General features: G+C 48.2%; 1 protein-coding gene across 1 annotated transcript in view; it reads left to right on the plus strand.

The window, feature by feature from the left end:
• The window catches only part of Eogt (EGF-domain O-GlcNAc transferase), a 160,429-nt gene that overhangs the window by 14,867 nt on the left and 138,127 nt on the right, over positions 1-7,435 (plus strand). The gene's annotated exons all lie outside the window — the stretch shown is intronic.

A 7,435-nucleotide genomic window follows, 5' to 3' on the forward strand; every position in this document is an offset into this window, starting at 1 on the left:
GTCTGTCTGTTACTCTCAGGATTCCAGGTACTAATGACAGTTGTATAGAGGCTCCTTTTTAGAGTGAACTCTGTAGAGCCGAGTTCTCTGATGAGCTTAGTGATCTGAGAAAGAATGCGGAAATTCTTTTATCCCACAATTCCACTGTGTACCATTTTCTGGTCAAAGACAGTTCAATGGACGTGCATGCCACGAGAACCACATAGAAGAGTTAAGCAGGTTTCTGTCTGCATACCTGTAAGAAGTTGTTGATGGCTTCGCATTCAAAGGGTAATTAGGTGCGTTATTCTAAGTGCCATAAGAATTTGCTTGTTAGGAGGTGGTTACATCAGGGATTCGGGTAGTCCTCGGGAAGCTTTGCAGAGATGTCTGGTGTGCCAGAAAAATCGTCTCTCTCAAAAAGGCTGAACCCATGGACAACTGCACATTCTGGGCATAATTAAAGAAAGTATCATTTAACTATTCTTACTTTACGCCTAAAATATACATTTAAAAAAGCTTCATGCAAAGCACTGACAGTTGCTTTCGGAACTGAAATAACTGCAATGACGTTAACTTATAGAGCACATTTCTAAGCAGTCTTTGCAGGACCACTGTTTGGAAACAGTGGGTGAAGCGCGTATTACAAGCTACGCAAACTTTCTCGGTAAACTAAACTTCTTTCATTCTCCACGGTGGCCCAGTGGTAAAGGCGCTCGTCTACTGAGCCGGAGTACCCGGGTTGGAACCCGACTGCAACCGCTACGTTTCGATCGGGGCGAAACGCAAAGGGCACCCCTGTGCTGTGTGTCGTCATCTAGTGCACGTTAAAGATGCCCAAGTCGAAGTTATTCCATAGACCTCAAGTAGGGCACCTCTACCTTTCCTCTTTCACTCCCCCCTCTATCCCTTCCCTAACGGCGCGATTATGGTGTCCACCGAGATATGTGAAATAGTTACTGCGTCATTTCCTTTTCTCAAAAACAAATTTCGATTTCTTAAACAAAATTTCTGCCGCGCCACGGTGGCTCAGTGGTTAGGGCGCTCGACTACTGATCCGGAGTTCCCGGGTTCGAACCCGACCGCGGCGGCCGCGTTTTTATGGAGGAAAAACGCTAAGGCGCCCGTGTGCTGTGCGATGTCAGTGCACGTTAAAGATCCCCAGGTGGTCGAAATTATTCCGGAGCCCTCCACTACGGCACCTATTCTTCCTTTCTTCTTTCACTCCCTCCTTTATCCCTTCCCTTACGGCGCGGTTCAGGTGTCCAAAGATATATGAGACAGATACTGCGCCATTTCCTTTCCCCAAAAAAACCAATTATTATTAATTATTAAACTAAATTTCTGTGTGCCGCTGCCCCTACATTTTAGATACGTGTGGAGCTTAGGTAAAAAAGTTTGCCTTATTTTGCCTGGAAGAACAAGACGTGGGGGAGGTGAAGAAAACGCCGTAGCTCTTCAATTTCACGACGCAATTTCATCGGCTCCGTTGACAAAATTTAATTCCTAGTCTTTCCTCCCTGAATCCAACATAACTTATTACCATTAGGTCCAGCAACGTGAGCATGCTCCCCCGTACATTTTCTTCCTACTGCCATCAAGCTATGCCAAAATTTTATCATTGTCCGCCATGCCCGTCACGATTTCGATCTTATATGACATGCGTCATTTTTTTTATTTGTGTTTTTAGGAAACGAAAGGGGGAGTAGCTGTCTCGCTACTCGGTCGACACCTTAACCCCTTCGTGAGAGAAGGGACAAAAGTGGGAGTGAAACAAGAAAGAGAGGGGTCGTAGTTGAGGGCCTTCGGGAATAATTTCGACCGCCTGGGGTGAGAGAAATAACTTCAATGATCAAGTGATTAAGGATTTGGGACATATAGGTCCCCGAGTCCCTGCACGAGCCCACAGCGCTATACGTTCATTAGTTTATGAAGTTCCATGACAAGGGCTGCCCGGTCAGTGCAATCTTCTGCCTGGCCTAGTTCGTCGAGGGCAGTGTGGTTTCCCATTCCTCCCAAGTGTTCAGGAGCTCCGGGCCCCACGGGGGACGGTCTGCACGCCATTCAATGAGAATGTAGGTCACAGTAGCGTGAGGATCGGTGCACTGGGTACAAGAGGGGCTGTATGCTTCCGGGTTGATGCGGGTGAGCAAATGGCGGGAGGGAAGGGTTCGGGTAGAAAAGTAATGTCATATTTGGTGGTAACTGTCAAGGAATTGGTAGGGTGGGAGGTATGGCTGGCGCTCGGCGCAATAAGCCTGGCTCAGCTCGCTGAAAGAGTGCATGCCCTCCAGGGAAGAGCTCGACTTCCAGTCCGCCGCCACTCGATTGATAAGACCTCGGCCGTGGGCATTAGCGGCTTCGTTGCCGGGGTTCCCAGAGTGCGCAGGCACCCACATCATCTCCACATGGCAGGGTGGGTTTATGAGTGGCGAGCTGAGGATGCGGAAAGTGGTCTCATGGACTTAAAAGGTCACCAGGTGGTCGAAATTATTCCGGAGCCCTCCACTACGGTACTTCTTTCTTTCTTCTTTCACTTCCTCCTTTATCCCTTCCCTTAGGGCGCGGTTAAGGTGTAAAACGATATACGACACAGATACTGCGCCTTTTTCTTTCCCCAAAAAACCCATTATAATTATTGTAGACTCGCCTTGGCACAAAAGTTGAGTGCAGTTTTTGAGTCCATAAGGACATACCGGGCATTAGTGTGTGTGTGTGTGTGTGTGTGTACATACCGGGCATTAGTGTGTGTGTGTAAGGGCAAGCGCGATTGTCGCCTCTTCAGAGGATTCTGGGGTGGATGTGGCAGGATGGTGCAGAGTGGCGAAGGGTTGAGGTGTGTGGTTAACGACTGCAATTGCCGCGTCTTAGCCCGTGCAGACTGCTTCCACTCATACCGAGTGGGCTTCCGAACCGTAGTATTTGTGGAGAGCTGTTAAAGCGAAAGCTTTACTACGCCAGCCAGCGAGCCGTTTCGGCCCGTCGCGTCGTATGCCGCAGGTCGGCTGCGGCGTTGCTAGGCAACACCGCAGCCGAGCTCCAACAGATAGCGCCGCCGTCGACGCCGCTGCCGTCGCAGCTCGCTCCAGCAACATGTGCTCCGTTGGGTTAAAGGAGAGGAAGTGTCGCCTCGAGGGGTATATATATATGTGTGTGTGTGTGTGTGTGTGTGTGTGTGTGTGTGTGTGTGTGTGTGTGTGTGTGTGTGTGTGTGTGTGTGTGTGTGTGTGTGTGTGTGTGTGTGTGTGTGTGTGTGTGTGTGTGTGTGTGTGTGTGTGTGTGTGTGTGTGTGTGTGTGTGTGTGTGTGTGTGTGTGTGTGTGTGTGTGTGTGTGTGTGTGTGTGTGTGTGTGTGTGTGTGTGTGTGTGTGTGTGTGTGTGTGTGTGTGTGTGTGTGTGTGTGTGTGTGTGTGTGCAAATTAAATGAGGGGCTCGTCTGACAAATATATTAAGGAAGCGAAATTATTCCGGAGCCCTCCACTACGGCACTTCTTTCTTTCTTCTTTCACTCCCTCCTTTATCCCTTCCCTATATATATATATATATATATATGCACTCAGCCTCAGTGTATTGTAGTGGGAGAGCGGGAAAGAGCCGAAATAACGACACAACAAATCGAGGAAGAGACAACGCGCCCAAGAGACGCCAGAAGAACGCGCCGCACGACTCGAGAAGCGTCATAACGAAGATGCGGCTAGAAGTCGTTCCACGTGCGGGAGTGTCTCTTCCACTGCGGTAGAGACCCGTTTGAGTTCTTCAGAGCATTGGAATGAGACGCTGCGTAGACGACATGCCGAGGGAACGAAGCTTTCGCAATTCAACTAGGGTTAACCAGATCTAAACCACAGGCAATTTTTCACCGGCTATGCGGCGGGCCGAATGATGAGTGCCGTGGGCGTTCCGAAGGAGAGATTTTACTACAAGCTGTGCGTTTATGGGGCGGGGGCTGGTATTAATGTTGGGTCAGCTGCTGGTATTCCCAATATGCAGGCTGTAAAGTATGCGACGTCCTGTAAAAGACTGAGCTAGGCGATTGTATTGTGCTTGTCTGTGGGGATCTATGAGTTGGTGGGCAGTGCTGTGGAGGCGAACGTATAAACGTTCAGTTGTCTGGGTGTTAGGGCCACCTTGTAAGTTTTATGGAGCATAGCATCAAGGGTTGCGATTTCTTTTTGTCGGAGTCGGAGGTATGGTACAGTGTAGAGGAAATGGCCGAGTATGAAGTCATGAATATAGGGAATCTTTAACTTGCACTGACATCGCACACATGGGAGCTTTCTGCGTCATTAGACGAGTCCGCAGCAGCACCTGTTGCATAAACTTGCATGACACCCCTGCTTCCCTGTTGTGCAACCAATGAGGGGCCCGAAAGTGAAAAAGGGGCGCTCGATGTAAACACCACTGGAGGGTCTGTAGGAGGAGCTTTTAATTGTAACTAATCGCGTCTTCAGGAGCTCCGGTTGAAGGGAAGAGGGTGGGCTGCTTTCAGTTAAGGGGTACACAACAATGAATTATTTTTTCAAAATAAGGCTTTCTGTATGAGGAGCTGGATTCCGGAAACATATTATTGAAACACTGTACAGAAATTTTGGCCACAAATTTTTAAATCAGTCAAAGCACCCATTTTTCCCCAGTTTTATCCCAATGCTGGAAATCGTAAGAGAGCGCGATGAATGCACTTCGGCAGGAGTGCTGTACAAAAAAGTACTTTAACTCTCACCCGCAAGACAGTAATAAGATAATTTTAATATAGACCAGCGTCAATTTTAGGTTCGGCACCCAAAGTTGTTATAGCACAGTCATTTATGCATCGTCAACGAAAGTTTAGTAGGCCGAGGCTGCCGCTCCATCCAAGAAATTCCAGTGTGGCGCCATCTATTGACAAAAGCTAAAATGGCATTGCTTTCCATCTAAGGGCCCACCCAAGAGAGTGGGAACTAAATTAAATCATGACGAACATCCTGAAAAAATATCTTTAAAAAATAAGTGATATTTTACCGCAATGTGGTCATGCGGTGGGCTAGACCGATTAATGCGAGTATCAACGCAAAGTGGCTCGTTGTGCGAATATCAATGCCAAATTTAAAGTATAAATTCTCAATCGTCTCCTCTCATTACACGTTTTCTTGAATGTTCGGCTTTTAACTGTTATTACGCTACTGATCGATATAAAAATTGGCTGGGGTTTAGCTCTGTTAACCCTAGTTGAATTACGAAAGCGTCGTTTCCTCGACACGTCGTCTACGCAGCGTCTCATTCCGACGCTCTCGAGAACTCAAACCGGTCTCTTACGCAGTTGAAGAGTCACTCCGCGACGTGGCACGACTTCTAGCCGCATCTTCGTTACGACACTTCTCGAGCCGTGCGGCGCATTCTTCTGGCGTCTTTTGAGCGCGTTGTTGTGTCTCTTTCGCGCTCCCCATAACGACTACAATACACTGAGGCGAAGCGCATATATATATAAAAACCCCGCGAGGTGACACCTCCCTCCCTCTACCCCAGCGGAGCACATCTGGTGCAGCGAGCGGCGACGGCGTCGACGGCGGCGCCATCTGTTGGAGCGCAGCTGCGGCGTTGCTAGGCGACACCGCAGCCGACATACGGCACACGACACGTGGTATACGGCACGATTAGCCGAAATAAATCGCTGGCTGGCGTAGTAATGCTTCCGATTTCATAATCGCAGCAGCAAGGCGTTTTTATTTTACAAGGCATAAGGGAAAAATCAGACCGCGGGTGCTTTCCTGCTTCGCCCTCATCGAAATGCAGCTATTGGTGTAGGAATCGAAACCACCTGTTGTTTGTTTTTATTGAGTTTTATGACGCAAAATACGACAACGGTTATTATGCTCCAAAGTGTCGAACCCGTCATTATCATCAGCCAGAGTACACCCCCTGTATGGCAAAAGCCTCTCCCATTTCCCTCCAATTAAACCTGTCCTTTGCCAGATGTGGCTACCGTATCCCCGCAAACTTCTTATCATCCGCCCACCTAACTTTCTGCTGCCCCCTGCTACGCTTGCCTTCTTTTGGAATCCACTCCGTTACTGATAAGGAGCGTCAGTTATGTTGCCTTCACATTACATGCGCTGCCCAAGCCCATATTTTTGATTTCGACTAGCATGTCAGTAACCCGCGTTTGTTCGCTCACCCACCCTGCCCGCTTCCGGTCTCAATGTTACACCGCGCTACCGTACAAGATTGGTTACAGTCAAACTGGTAAAAGCGTAACGAAGATAACCCATCTCTGGCTACCGGTTACCACCCGGCACCGCAACGGACTGCTCCTACGTGGAGTCATGTTGAAGGTGACAATTAAATATGGTTACAGAGGTGCGTCCTTCATCCCAGTTTTATCACGAAGCAGAATGTGAACCTACCTCGGCTCTCAGAGGCTTTAAAACACCCCCTCATTCCCCAGGCATACAAACACACAAAAACACCGAATCATGACTTACGATACTGGGTGAAGCCGAAACATACCCGATTTCTTGACCCCCCTCAATATATATATATATATATATATATATATATATATATATATATATATATATATATATATATATATATATATTCGCCCCTGTGGCGGCGAATTGAGGAATTTAGGTATGAAAGCCAACTAGCCCCTTTCGGTGCTTTTGTGACGTCATGCAGCCTTTATTCAAAATAGAAAAACCAAAATATCAAATAAAGAGAAGCACGGAATCTGCTTGGAGCGCTGCATTAATGAAATGTCATAATCATGATAACATACCGCACGGAGCCAAGAACTTGAAATAAAGGAAGAACACATGGGAAATTGTGGGGTTTAACGTCCCGAAGCGACACACGTGCTGGAGGGACGCCGCAATGGAGGGCTCCAGATTATTTTAAACCTCCTGGTGTTTAAGTCTGAAGTGCGCTGACATCGCGCAGCACAAAGGAACCCTGTGCGTTGCGCTTCGATCGAAAAGTCGGAACCACTGCAGGAGACTGAGCCAGAGTCCACCGTCACAGCAGTCAGGCGCCCTAGCCACTTAGAAGTGCACGACGGCGTGCAAAGATAATGACAAGGAACAGGGTAATAGAACACGTGAAACATTTCATAAGAGCAAAATAGGCAGCCTTGCTCGAAAGGAGCCTCGAACTGCTGCGGGAGCACTCGCTGCTGCATTGTGAGTTATGGCGGCGCCGCCTGCAGCGCGCAAACGGTGAGCAGTGAGGTGCATCGATCAAGTTAATCACTGCTCGACTGAGAGAGGTCGATTCATAAAGTATGAATGTACAGCTACTTTCTAGCAAGCACGCGATACCCGCGCAAGATCATTATAATGATCTTGAAACAGCTAAGTCACTAGCGCTTTCTCTATGCTTTGCACCCCTCCCTGAACGGGTAAGGCTCCTAAGTGCAATGTAGGGGGCTCCACCCCCCTTTTCTGCAATATTTGCAACAAATATTTCCACCACCATATTAGTGT

The sequence above is a fragment of the Amblyomma americanum genome, chromosome 10 (genome assembly GCF_052857255.1).
Source record: "Amblyomma americanum isolate KBUSLIRL-KWMA chromosome 10, ASM5285725v1, whole genome shotgun sequence".
NCBI lineage: Eukaryota > Metazoa > Arthropoda > Arachnida > Ixodida > Ixodidae > Amblyomma > Amblyomma americanum.